General features: G+C 40.9%; 1 protein-coding gene across 4 annotated transcripts in view; it reads right to left on the reverse strand.

Moving 5' to 3' along the window:
* Positions 1-4,698, reverse strand: part of mcph1 (microcephalin 1) — a 65,703-nt gene extending 61,005 nt beyond the window's left edge. For all 4 annotated transcript variants that reach the window (XM_041888194.2, XM_041888189.2, XM_041888182.2 and 1 more), the window contains exon 1: positions 4,619-4,698. The gene's annotated coding sequence lies outside the window, so the exon portion shown is untranslated. The remainder of the gene's footprint in view (positions 1-4,618) is intronic.
* Positions 4,699-13,901: the final 9,203 nt, after the last annotated feature.

Raw genomic sequence — 13,901 nt, forward strand, 5'->3', positions numbered from 1 at the left:
GGCAGCTGGGACCATAGTCACCAAGAAAACAATTGGTAACACATTACGCCGTGAAGGACTGAAATCCTGCAGCGCACGCAAGGTCCCCCTGCTCAAGAAAGCACATACAGTGGGGAAAAATATTATTTGGTCAGCCACCAATTGTGCAAGTTCTCCCACTTAAAAAGATGAGAGAGGCTTATAATTTTCATCATAGGTACACGTCAACTATGACAGACAAATTGAGAAGAAAAAAAATCCTGAAAATCACATTGTAGGATTTTTAATGAATTTATTTGCAAATTATGGTGGAAAATAAGTATTTGGTCACCTACAAACAAGCAAGATTTCTGGCTCTCACAGACCTGTAACTTCTTATTTAAGAGACTCCTCTGTCCTCCACTCGTTACCTGTATTATTGGCACCTGTTTGAACTTATCAGTATAAAAGACACCTGTCCACAACCTCAAACAGTCACACTCCAAACTCCACTATGGCCAAGACCAAAGAGCTGTCAAAGGACACCAGAAACAAAATTGTAGACCTGCACCAGGCTGGGAAGACTGAATCTGCAATAGGTAAGCAGATTGGTTTGAAGAAATCAACTGTGGGAGAAATTATTAGGAAATGGAAGACATACAAGACCACTGATAATCTCCCTCGATCTGGGGCTCCACGCAAGATCTCACCCTGTGGGGTCAAAATGATCACAAGAACGGTGAGCAAAAATCCAAGAACCACACGGGGGGACCTAGTGAATGACCTGCAGAGAGCTGGGACCAAAGTAACAAAGCCTACCATCAGTAACACACTACGCCGCCAGGGACTCAAATCCTGCAGTGCCAGACGTGTCCCCCTGCTTAAGCCAGTACATGTCCAGGCCCGTCTGAAGTTTGCTAGAGTGCATTTGGATGATCCAGAAGAGGATTGGGAGAATGTCATATGGTCAGATGAAACCAAAATATAACTTTTTGGTAAAAACTCAACTCGTCGTGTTTGGAGGACAAAGAATGCTGAGTTGCATCCAAAGAACACCATACCTACTGTGGAAACATGGAAACATCATGGAAACGTCATGCTTTGGGGCTGTTTTTCTGCAAAGGGACCAGGACGACTGATCCGTGTAAAGAAAAGAATGAATGGGGCCATGTATCGTGAGATTTTGAGTGAAAACCTCCTTCCATCAGCAAGGGCATTGAAGATTAAACATGGCTGGGTCTTTCAGCATGACAATGATCCCAAACACACCGCCCGGGCAATGAAGGAGTGGCTTCGTAAGAAACATTTCAAGGTCCTGGAGTGGCCTAGCCAGTCTTCAGATCTCAACCCCATAGAAAATCTTTGGAGGGAGTTGAAAGTCTGTGTTGCCCAGCGACAGCCCCAAAACATCACTGCTCTAGAGGAGATCTGCATGGAGGAATGGGCCAAAATACCAGCAACAGTGTGTGAAAACCTTGTGAAGACTTACAGAAAACGTTTGACCTGTGTCATTGCCAACAAAGGGTATATAACAAAGTATTGAGAAACTTTTGTTATTGACCAAATACTTATTTTCCACCATAATTTGCAAATAAATTCATAAAAAATCCTACAATGTGATTTTCTGGATTTTTTCCCCTCATATTGTCTGTCATAGTTGACATGTACCTATGATGAAAATTACAGGCCTCTCTCATCTTTTTAAGTGGGAGAACTTGCACAATTGGTGGCTGACTAAATACTTTTTTTCCCCACTGTACATGCCCATCTGAAGTTTGCCAATGAACATCTGAATGATTCAGAGGAGAACTAGGTGAAAGTGTTGTGGTCAGATGAGACCAAAATCGAGCTCTTTGGCATCAACTCAACTCGCCGTGTTTGGAGGAGGAGGAATGCTGCCTATGACCCCAAGAACAACATCCCCACCGTCAAACATGGAGGTGGAAACATTATGCTTTGAGGGTGTTTTTCTAATAAGGGGATAGGACAACTTCACCGCATCAAAGGGACGATGGACGGGGCCATGTACCGTCAAATCTTGGGTGAGAACCTCCTTCCCTCAGCCAGGGCATTGAAAATGGGTAGTGGATGGGTATCCCAGCATGACAATGACCCAAAACACACAGCCAAGGCAACAAAGGAGTGGCTCAAGAAGGGGCACATTAAGGTCCTGGAGTGGCCTAGCCAGTCTCCAGACCATAATCCCATAGAAAATCTGTGGAGGGAGCTGAAGGTTCGAGTTGCCAAACATCAGCCTCGAAACCTTAATGACTTGGAGAAGATCTGCAAAGAGGAGTGGGACAAAATCCCTCCTGAGATGTGTGCAAACCTGGTGGCCAACTACAAGAAACGTCTGACCTCTGATTGGCAAAACCCTTGTTGGCACCAAGTACTAAGTCATGTTTTGCAGAGGGGTCAAATACTTATTTCTCTCATTAAAATGCAAATCAATTTATAACATTTTTTACATGCGTTTTTCTGGATTTTTTTGTTGTTATTCTGTCTCTCACTGTTCAAATAAACCTACCATTAAAATTATAGACTGATCATTTCTTTGTCATTGGGCAAACATACAAAATCAGCAGGGGATCAAATACTTTTTTCCCTCACTGTAGGTATAATTTCACAAGCTCTGAATTGAGCTAACAAGGCAAAACAGTTGAATTGTTATGAACACAACCTTCTGTCCGTCTCAAACTGTTTGAACACCTTGACTAGGTTGGTCATGGTGGCTCTAAAGTACTTGATGGTCATCTGGATGATAACAGGATCCTTGGAGAGAATCTCATGTCTGAACAGGGAAATACAATCCTGTTATCATCCAGATGACCATCAAGTACTTTAGAACCACCATGACCAACCTAGTCAAGGTGAGACGGGCTACAATGTACGTGCATCCAAGACTTTGTGCAGTTGCACATTAAAGCATCAAAATGTTCATTCGAAGAAGTGAGCACAAATTATAAATCCAAAATATAAATTATGACAACTACACGGAAAGGTTTAGCTCTTCCACTATGTGTGCTTTGTCTCTACATGCTATGGCAAGGTTCTTTTAATTATATTAATTGATATTCTTGTGTTCCTCCTGCTAGACTGGTTTTCCTTCCAGGAATGACAGTCCCAGCTGTGAGTACTAATATACAACAGACTAACTAGATAGCCAATTCAAAACATTGTGTCGCTTGGCTGGTTATCTCGCTAGTTAACTATTTAGCATACATTAATGCGTCATTGTTATGTCAGATGTCCTAAAATAACTTCACTCAGGCACTTGTGTATAACCGCAAATGACCAACACGCAGTTGATACGAGTGCGCAGTTGATTAAACCAATGCTGCATACTCTGGTTGTAAAACAGTCTCTCAAGCACTCAAAATTGGCTAGGATTCTCCTCTATTCAATACTGCCTGTGTAATTCCGACAAAGCTGACTGGTGTGTTTGAGCAGGGTTGGATAAAAAGCCTGCACACCCAGTAGCTCTCCAGATGGAGGGTTGATGGACCACATGTGTTTCATACAGTAGCCTATCAGTGCAGGATTTTAGTTTGTGGGGGTTAAGTGCCTTGCTTAAGACCACAACAGCAGGAGATTATAATACATGGGATTCTATAATACACTGTGAAGTTTTCAAAATGTAAGAGGACTCCCATATTTGTAGAAATCCATTAGGGTGTTTGTGGCAAATGCGTTCTAAGGATATAAAGTCACGCTGTTGGTAATGCCTGTAAACACACAGCCCATTTCAATGTGAATTATGGCAGGACAGTGTGGCAAATGGCTTATTTGCATATTGGCTTACTGTAGCTCTGATTGGCTATGGCGCATCTGTCTGTGTAGACTCAGGTCCTGGACAAGACCGATGTTTTTATTAGGTTTTATTTACTACAGTGTCTATTAAAAATATCCAAACGCACGGCCGCTATATTGCAATAGAATTTTCATAAATTCATTATTATATTCCCAAATGTTCTATGAATTTATGAAAAAAAGTGTCATTCCTGGGGGTGTATATGAACAGATTTTAATATGATTTCATATTGCTAAAACGCTGTCAGTTCCACTTCAATATTAGCATCTCCTAACAAAAAAAACAATGTAATTCAATGTCCCCCAGTTAGCATACTCTAAATTTCAAGCCCAAACATTAACTTCAAACCAAATCGTCGAGTTTTGAGTGAGTGTTCAACTTTAAAAGAATCCTGAATACACCCGACCTGTGATTTTTTTTTATCCAACCTGGTCATGGGCCTAAGCGATGTGAAAATATGTAGAAATTACATTTAGAACTCGAAAGTGTAACCAACGTTTTGTATAACTCATTGTTCTGTCTGTGGTGTAACGTTAACGTTTAGGTATTTATTTGACGGCTAGCAAATTCACTAAACCTTGAGTCCGAAGATATCTAGCAAAGTAGCTAGCTAACTTCCTAGCGTGTGAATGCAAATCGTACCATAACGTTACTTAGCAACTTGCCATAAAGGTAGGAGTGCTAACGTTGGCTAGCTACTCTAGCTAAACAAAGCAAGTTAGCTAGTATATTCCGACTGAGTGTGTGACGACATTTTCAAACAGATCCAGTACTGTCATCCAGCCAGTTACTTACATAAAGCGTGTACTAAAACTGTGTGGTAAAAAAATAAAACTTTTCGCTACTTACAGTTTGGCACTGGCCAAATCCTTGCACAATCTTGAGACTTTCCGCGCGTATATTTTTAGGACACAAGGCATGCTGGGAAATAGAAACGTACGAACCTGTCATTGGTTGGTCAGAAATATACAGTAATCCTAAATTACTGGTAGGCTATGATAAATGGTCATGCACCTTTTACATTATTAGCTAGCTAGATTTTTTTGGCTTTTAACAAGATGATGATAGAGCATTTATGAGAACAATAGCTTTTGAATCCATATCCTCCTCTGGATATAGTCTCCTCTCCTCATTCTAGCTTCCAGTCCCCAGACACCTCCTGACAAACTGTTTTGTGTTTCAACTAATATCACTGCTAAGCAATGCATTTGTTTATTTTATAAAACAGTGAGGATGACAAGAGTGACTGACACATATTATATGGCTATGATGGTGCTGCTGAATAAAAACATTTGCCATAATGCTTTTGACGGGAACCAGGGCCCTTCAGAAGTAAGAATAGGCCTGCATGTTAATTTTGTTCAAAATGTATTTGGTTGACAAATCTCAAAAGCATACTATGAAAGGCTGGTGAGGCTGGGTGATGGGGTTGATTGTTCTAAATGATCCATGCAGCACTTGCATCTGGAATCACAATACCTGCCTGACTATCATTCTAATTCACCATTCTTTTGGATATGAATGCACTCATTTGCATAAACAGTTGCCACATTTGTGCTCATACTCTACTTTGCTTGTTGGTTGGTGAGACATTTTTACTCTCTTGCTCCAATTAAGCAAATTGCGTTTCAGGTGTGAAATTCAAATTGTACCTGTTATCTCTACTGAAAATAATGAGAAACAGTCAAACATTTTAGAAAGTAACTCATGTTTGCAGCCAGTCTCATAGAGTCATGTACTCTGTGGAGTCTCTCTGTGAAAAAAATTGAATTATGAGAGTTCATATAAAGCTAAGTAATGTGCAGGGGACACACCCATCAAAAGGTTGACTGTCAACCCAACAATCGTTATTACATTTCCCTCTCCATACAAAAACAACAACAATTTGGGCAAAGAGCCATGGAGAAAAGTCTCATAAAACTAGCCGAAAATGCATTAGCTCAGATTGGTTGATCATTTAGATGTGATGCAATTTCAGGTGCATGGCACTGAGAAGCTTTCCATCACTCAAACTCATTAGCAGGGGTAATGCTAAATTGATTTTCAACTACTCTATTGGATTCATTGACCCTAACACATTGTCCAAGCAAACAGCAAGACAGTACATACAAAAAAACGTTTTTTTTAAATACAGTTCTATCTTATTTTTATAATCATCTATTTTGAATGCTTTTTGAATGACCCTCAATATAAGGGTTTACTACACTAATATACTGTAACCTCTTGCCAGTGGAGGTCTCTATGTCGCCTGAGGTGTTGATTCTATTTAGCAGTTCATCAAGGTGATACCATACCTAATATACTGTAACCTCTTGCCAGTGGAGGTCTCTATGTCGCCTGAGGTGTTGATTCTATTTAGCAGTTCATCAAGGTGATACCATACCTAATATGCTGTAACCTCTTGCCAGTAGAGGTCTCTATGTCTCTAGCTTGCCTCAACATTCTGCAGTGGATGCTTGCTGTGTGTGTATTGAGGACTTGATTATATTGAGAAGTTCATCAAGGGGATACCATACAGTGTACCAAAGACATCTTGTTTTTCATAAATATTAATACATCAAATATTAATCAAATATTTTTAGCTTGATTAGCTTTTGCACTTTGGGACTATTGTATTGGTTCCAGAATATCAGGCAAATTAAATCAGAACATGTATTTATTGGACCAATGTCTGGAGTCTTTGAGTAGAAATACAGTACCTCTGGCATTGTGCTTAGGCCAACATCTACCTGTTTCCTGGAGAAAGGAATTACATTATTTACGTACACTACCAGTCAAAAGTTTGGACACACCTACTCATTCAAGGGTTTTTCTTTATTTTTACTATTGTAGAATAATAGTCAACACATCAGAACTTTGAAATAACACATATGGAATCATGTAGTAACCAAAAAAGTGTTAAAGAAATCTAAATATATTTTATATTTGAGATTCTTCAAATAGCCACCCTTTGCCTTAATGACAGCTTTGCACACTCTTGGCATTCTCTCAACCAGCTTCATCTGGAATGCTTTTCCAACAGTCTTGAAGGAGTTCCCACATATGCTGAGCACTTGTTGGCTGCTTTTCCTTCACTCTGCGGTCTGACTCATCCCAAACCATCTCAATTGGGTTGAGGTCGGGGGATTGTGGAGGTCAGGTCATCTGATGCAGCACTCCATCACTCTCCTTCTTGGTAAAATAGCCCTTACACAGCCTGGAAGTGTGTTGGGTCATTGTCCTGTTGAAAAACAAATGATAGTCCCACTAAGCCCAAACCAGATGGGATGGTGTATCGCTGGAGAATGCTGTGGTAGCCATGCTGGTTAAGTGTGCCTTGAATTTGAAATAAATCACAGACAGTGTCACCAGCAAAGCACCCCCACACCATAACACCTCTTCCTCCATGATTTACGGTGGGAAATACACATGCAGAGATCATCCGTTCACCCACACCGCATCTCACAAAGCCACGGCTTTGGAACCAAAAATCTCCAATTTGGACTCCATACCAAAGGACACATTTCCACCGCTCTAATGTCCATTGCTTGTGTTTCTTGGCCCAAGCAAGTCTCTTCTTATTATTGGTGTCCTTTAGTAGTGGTTTCTTTGCAGCAATTCGACCATGAAGGCCTGATTCACACAGTCCCCTCTGAACAGTTGATGTTGAGATGTGTCTGTTACTTGAACTCTGTGAAGCATTTATTTGGGCTGCAATTTCTGAGGCTGGTAACTCTAATGAACTTATCCTCTGCAGCAGAGGTAACTCTGGGTATTTTATTCCTGTCGTGGTCCTCATGAGAGCCAGTTTCATCATAGCGCTTGATGGTTTTTGCGACTGCACTTGAAGAAACTTTCAAAGTTCTTGAGATTTTCCGTATTGACTGACCTTCATGTCTTAAGGTAATGATGGACTGTCGTTTCTCTTCGCTTATTTGAGCTGTTCTTGCCATAACATGGACTTGGTATTTTACCTAATAGGGCTATCTTCTGTATACTCCCCCTACCTTGTCACAACACAACTGATTGGCTCAAACGCATTAAGAAGGAAAGAAATACCACAAATGAACTTTTAAGAAGGCACACCTGTTAATTGAAATGCATTCCAGGTGACTACCTCATGAAGCTGGTTGTGAGAGTGTGCAAAGCTGTCATCAAGGCAAAGGGTGGCTATTTGAAGAATCTCAAACATAAAATATATTTAGATTTGTTTAACACTTTTTTGGTTACTACATGATTCCATATGTGTTATTTTATAGTTTTGATGTCTTCACTATTATTATACAATGTAGAAAATAGTAAAAATAAAGAAACACCCTTGAATGAGTAGGTGTGTCCAAACTTTTGACTGGTACTGTATATGAATGTGTAGTTTAATGTGTTGATTGTATTTTGATGTGTATTGTGGTGCTATACAGGGCTCATCTGGAAAAGAGACCTTGGTCTCAGCATTGACTCCCTGTCAAAATAAAGGTGAAATATTGACAAAGTTTCTGTGAAGATGGGGAGGGGTATGTCTGTTAGAAAAATATGTTCTGCGTTTTTGATACAAAAATCAACTGTACTAGTTGTTCAGGCTCTGGTCTTGTCCCATCTTGATTACTGTCCAGTAATATGGTCAAAACAGAGCAACACCCCTTTGCTCTTAACTGCACATTCAGAACTAACATCAACAATATGCATGCCAGTCTTTCCTGGTTGAGAGTTGATGAGAGATTAACTGTATCTCTTCTAGTTCTTATGAGAAATATTACTGTGGTGAAAATTCCAGACTATCTGCGTAATCAAATAACATTCAGCTCAGACAACCGTACATACCCCACAATACATGCCACCAGAGGTCTCTTCACAGTCCCCAAGTACAAAATGAATTCACTGTTACACACAGTATTATACAGAGCCATGAACTCCCTTCCATCTCCAATTACTCAAGCAAAAAGCAAAATGACCTTTAAAAAAAACATTAAACAACATCTCATGGAACAGCAGGGACTGTGAGGGGACAGACACTAACACACGCACACACACAGACACACTCTAACATACATACTTTTTGTTGTTGTATTGTTTGTATATTTTTTTTATTGTATTGTTTGTATATCGTTGTATTTTACATTTGTGTGACTGTCCTTGACTATCAGTGTATCAGTGTTTTGTTACTTGTCATCTTTTGTGTTTTTTGTGGACCCCAAGAAGAGTAGCTGCTGCTTCTGCAAAAGCTAATGGGGATCCAAATAAATAGACCCACAGAGGGTATGGTAAAGAGGTTTGCCACGTGTGAGGCTTGCAATCTGCGAGGGGAAATTAATTTTCAGCATCTGTCTGTCTGTATCACAAATAGTTCTCTACCTTTATAAACAATGCATTATATAGCAGATCTCACTTATTGCCAGTGAAGACAGAGCTGTTAGTTTAATAACTGAACACAGATATCAGGGCTCAAAGTAACATGTATCGAGAAAACAAGCATTGTTCTCCATCCCGCTGGGCACAGTCATCAGTTCAATCTCTAGTTTTGATATACATTTGGTTGAGTTGTCAACTAATGTGAATTCAAAATGTCATTTGATTTAGGTTAAAAGTTGGGTGAAAAAAATTACTTTTTTCAAATCCAATCAGTTTTCCACGTTGATTCAACGTCACATTGAATTTTTGGGTTGAAATGACTTGATTCAACCAGTTTTTGCCCAGTGGGTTGGCATTGTCCGTCATCAAACTCTCATACAAATACAGATCTAATTTGTCCTGTCTTCATAGATATACTGGGACATTCTTAGAGCGAGACCTGTGGTTATTTCGCATTGAGTCTACAATACTTTTAATTTCTTATGCCTTTGATTAAGCTCTGAAGCTAGAATTCTCAAAAGAGTTGGCAGCTGCTTTCCTATCCATGTCAGTGTGTATTGGCATCTACCTTTATTCCAATTAATTATAGGGAGAGGTGGCGTTCCACTACCAGAGAGCAGATGCACTGGGCCCAGCTGCTCTGAGACAGCTTGACACTGTGGATTGCACCAGGGCTAACGAAAAAGGAGGAACGGGACCACCATTTGCTTCTTTCACTCCACCACATAATTGGCAAAGGAGACAAAAACAACAACTGCAGACCCGATTAAACAGTGAACAAAGCAACAAGAGAAAGCTCTTGCCATCAGCCCAATGCTCTCCTGCACAGCTGTCCTCTCACCAGCATCAGACACAACCACTCTGTGCTCAGTCACATTTTGAACAAGTGGTATCCAAAGAGGGTATCATTCATCTTTCTCCTCCAAAGATGTGCACTGGGAGAATGGGAGCAAAAGGAGAACTTAAATGGATACTTGGACAAAGTTCTGCAACTTCTGCATGTGTCCCAGAGCTGTCTGGCTCACAGTTTTTATGAAGACTTTGTCTTCCTGCTGGAAAATCCAGTTTGACCCCTGAGCTGGTCAGTTGATGATAAACCAGCTTCAAGCTGGTGGAAACATTGTTGAGTTGGTAGACCATAGCTTGGCTAAGCTGGTGGAAATATGCTTTAGCTGGCCATGTTGGTCAAGATGGTATGGTAAAATAATTGCTTGAGTTGATATTGACATTGGCATTAATGTTGATTTATTTTTCTACAGAAAACTCATATGGTGGACGTATCTTTTTTACAGAATATAAATATAGCCTATCCATGATTTTCATACCCAAATAAACATTGAACATTTTAAAGGTAGACTCAGCAAAATAAAGTTGCCACGAGCAGCCCCACAGATATTGCGATGATCGAGATGCAAGACTTTGCTCCCAGTATCTGCGCGTGTGCATGGGTTTGCTTCACGCTGTTAGAGCGTGGTAGGTACGGGACCAAAACAGTTTTAGAGTTTAGAGTTTATTAGTCACATGCACAGGGTACATGTAATTGCAGGGTACAGTGAGATTCTTAAGCTCCAACAGTACAGGTCAAAGAGAAGTGAATGAAACAATAATACAAAAAAAAATATATATATATATACATATTTACAACTGTAACAATGATAAATGTCCATTGGGGGGTGGGGGCATGGTAAATGTCAGTTGAAGAGAGGGGGTCAAATGTCCATAGGAGGAGCAGCAGGGGTGTGGGGGGAGGGGTAGGAAGTCTGCAGGACAGGAGGGGGCAGGGGAGCAGGTAGCTGACTAGTGGGGGCTATTCAGCAGCCTGATGGTCTGGGGGTAGAAGCTTTTGGCCAGTCTGTCAGTTTTTGCCATGATGCTCTTATACTGCCCGCCTCTGAGTGATGGAAGCGGGGAGGACAGGCTGTGGTCCGGGTGCCCTTTCTTCATAAGAGGAATACCTATATGAAAATGCTGTTCATTCACTACACCTCAGTGCTCATCACCAAGCTAGGGACCCTGGAACTGGATCCTGGACTTCCTGACGGGCCGACCCCTGGTGGTGAGGGTAGGCCGTGCTCCATGCCATTCAGTACCAGTAATCGTTAAAGACTCCAGCCACCCAAGCCATAGACTATTCTCTCTGCTTCCGCACAGCAAGCACTACTGGTGCATAAAGTCTGACACCAACAGGCTCCTGAACAGCTTCTATCCCCAAGCCATAAGACTGCTAAATAGCTAACTAAATGGCTACACAAACTGAGTTGACTCTTGTATTATTTTTTTGCACTGTCTCTATGCACACTCACAGGGCCCTACACACTCACGCATAAAGACACTCCAACACACACACAAACACTCACTTCATCATTTGATCACACACACGTAATATGCACATACATTTATACTGACTCTAGACACACACACACGCACACCCACTCACATACAATCATCATATACGCTGTTGCTACTCTGTTTATCATATATCCTGATGCCTAGTTACCTTACCCCTATACATATCTACCTCCATCACTCCAGTATCCCTGCACATTGTAAATATGGTACTAGAACTGACTGGCCCTGTATATAGTATGCTTGCTTACTTTCTTGTGTTCTGCTTATTTCTTATTTCTCGTGTATTTTTGTTCTACCTTACGTTATTTTTAGTATTACATTGTTATTGATTACTGCATTGTTGGGTTTAGAGCTTGCAATAAAGGCATTTCACTGTACTTGTGCATGTGACATTACAGTTTTTTACAATCACTTTGGTACTAATTTCAGAACCTTGACGTCATTTTTCAAAACTCTAGACACAAAACTCAAAACGGTCTTCACTTGTAACACAGGCTGTCCAATTTTCAAAACATTGCATTGTGCATTCAAATCTTTAAAGAAATCTTGCACTTGCACAATCATTGGTTCAAAAAACAAATGTATTGTGAAATACCAATGAAACGTTAATTTAGGTCACCCACACACAAGCAACCGATAGTTTCACTGTGTCATTGTTCATACAATCATTAAATATTTTAGTACAAAATAGGTGATACATGTTTCATTATGGTACTACATGTAAATACATCCCTGTAAAAGTACTGCAGTAGTAGAGAGAATACTGCAGACACAGTGGAATCATTGAACAAAATCTGAAATATATTGATGAAAAACAATACAGTACTGTAAAACATCAAATGCAGTGTTCCTCAACTTGCTTGCTTGTACTGTAAAAAGCAAAACATAGGAGTGATTACTGTACTTCTACATTTTCATCAACTCTGTCTTGTGGATTTGGCCACAGGTTCTCATCTACATCACAATGGATGTTTTCATCAGCCAAACATCTTGGAAAAAAACGTCGGGCATGGCGAATACAGGCCTGACACTGGTCTGCCGTAATGTCATTGCATGCGTCATCCATGGCCTGGAGAAGAGTGACTTGTTCATGAGGGCACCTATCATAAACCTTCCATCTCCATGTGGAGAAAAATTCCTCAATCGGGTTAAGGAAAGGAGAGTATGGGGGTAAATACAGGATGGAAAATTGTGCATGGGCCTGAAACCATGCTTGCACCATATGAGCATGGTGGAACCTGACATTATCCCACACAATGACATAGGTCACACCATCAGCTCTACAGACCTGATCGAGCTCATCAAGGAAGGTTACAAGGAGAGCTGCATTATATGATCCAATAAGAGGTCTGCGTCCCACCACACCATCTTCTGATGGTGAAGTTGAAGAACAGCGCCGGAGAAGATGGCTGCCGTTTTACAGCCCTCTAACCAATTGTACTATTATGTGTGTTTTTCCGCGTTATTTGTAATTTATTTTGTACATAATGTTTCTGCCATCGTCTCTTATAACCAAAAAGAGCTTCTGGATATCAGGACAGCGATTACTCACCTCGTATTGGACGAAGATTTTTTCTTCAACGAGGCGGCCGCGAAGGATATCATACAGACACCCGACAAGGCCCAAATCCCCGTCATTCGCGTGAGGAAGAGACGGAGATATCGTGGACGTAGATCGGGGTGCCTTATAAGGATCCGACGGCGAGCGAGTAAACTACCTCTTCCATCAATCCTATTAGCCAACGTTCAATCATTGGAGAACAAATTGGACGACTTAAGATTACGGTTATCCTACCAACGGGACATTAAAAACTGTAATATCTTATGTTTCACCGAGTCGTGGCTGAACGACAACATGGATTTCATACAGCTAGCGGGCTATACGCTACATCGGCAGGATAGAACGGCTGACTCCGGTAAGACAAGGGGTGGCGGTCTGTGTATATTTGTAAACAACAGCTGGTGCACAAAATCAAATACTAAGGAAGTCTCGAGGTTTTGCTCGCCTGAGGTAGGGCGGCGCACAATTGGCCCAGCGTCGTCCAGGGTAGGGGAGGGAATGGCCGGCAGGGATGTAGCTCAGTTGATAGAGCATGGCGTTTGCAACGCCAGGGTTGTGGGTTCAATTCCCACGTGGGGCCAGTATAAAAAAATATGTATTCACTAACTGTAAGTCGCTCTGGATAAGAGCGTCTGCTAAATGACTAAAATTATTAAATTAAAATTAAGGTAGAGTATTTTATGATAAGCTGTAGACCACACTATTTACCAAGAGAGTTTTACATTTACATTTACATCTATATTTTTCATAGCTGTCTATTTACCACCACAAACAAATGCTGGCATTAAGATTGCACTGAATGAGTTGTACAAGGCCATAAATCAACAGGAAAACGCTCATCCAGATGCAGCGCTCCTAGTGGCCGGGGACTTAAATCCGTTCTACCTAATTTCTACC

This window comes from Coregonus clupeaformis, chromosome 1, assembly GCF_020615455.1.
Source record: "Coregonus clupeaformis isolate EN_2021a chromosome 1, ASM2061545v1, whole genome shotgun sequence".
NCBI classification, from domain to species: domain Eukaryota; kingdom Metazoa; phylum Chordata; class Actinopteri; order Salmoniformes; family Salmonidae; genus Coregonus; species Coregonus clupeaformis.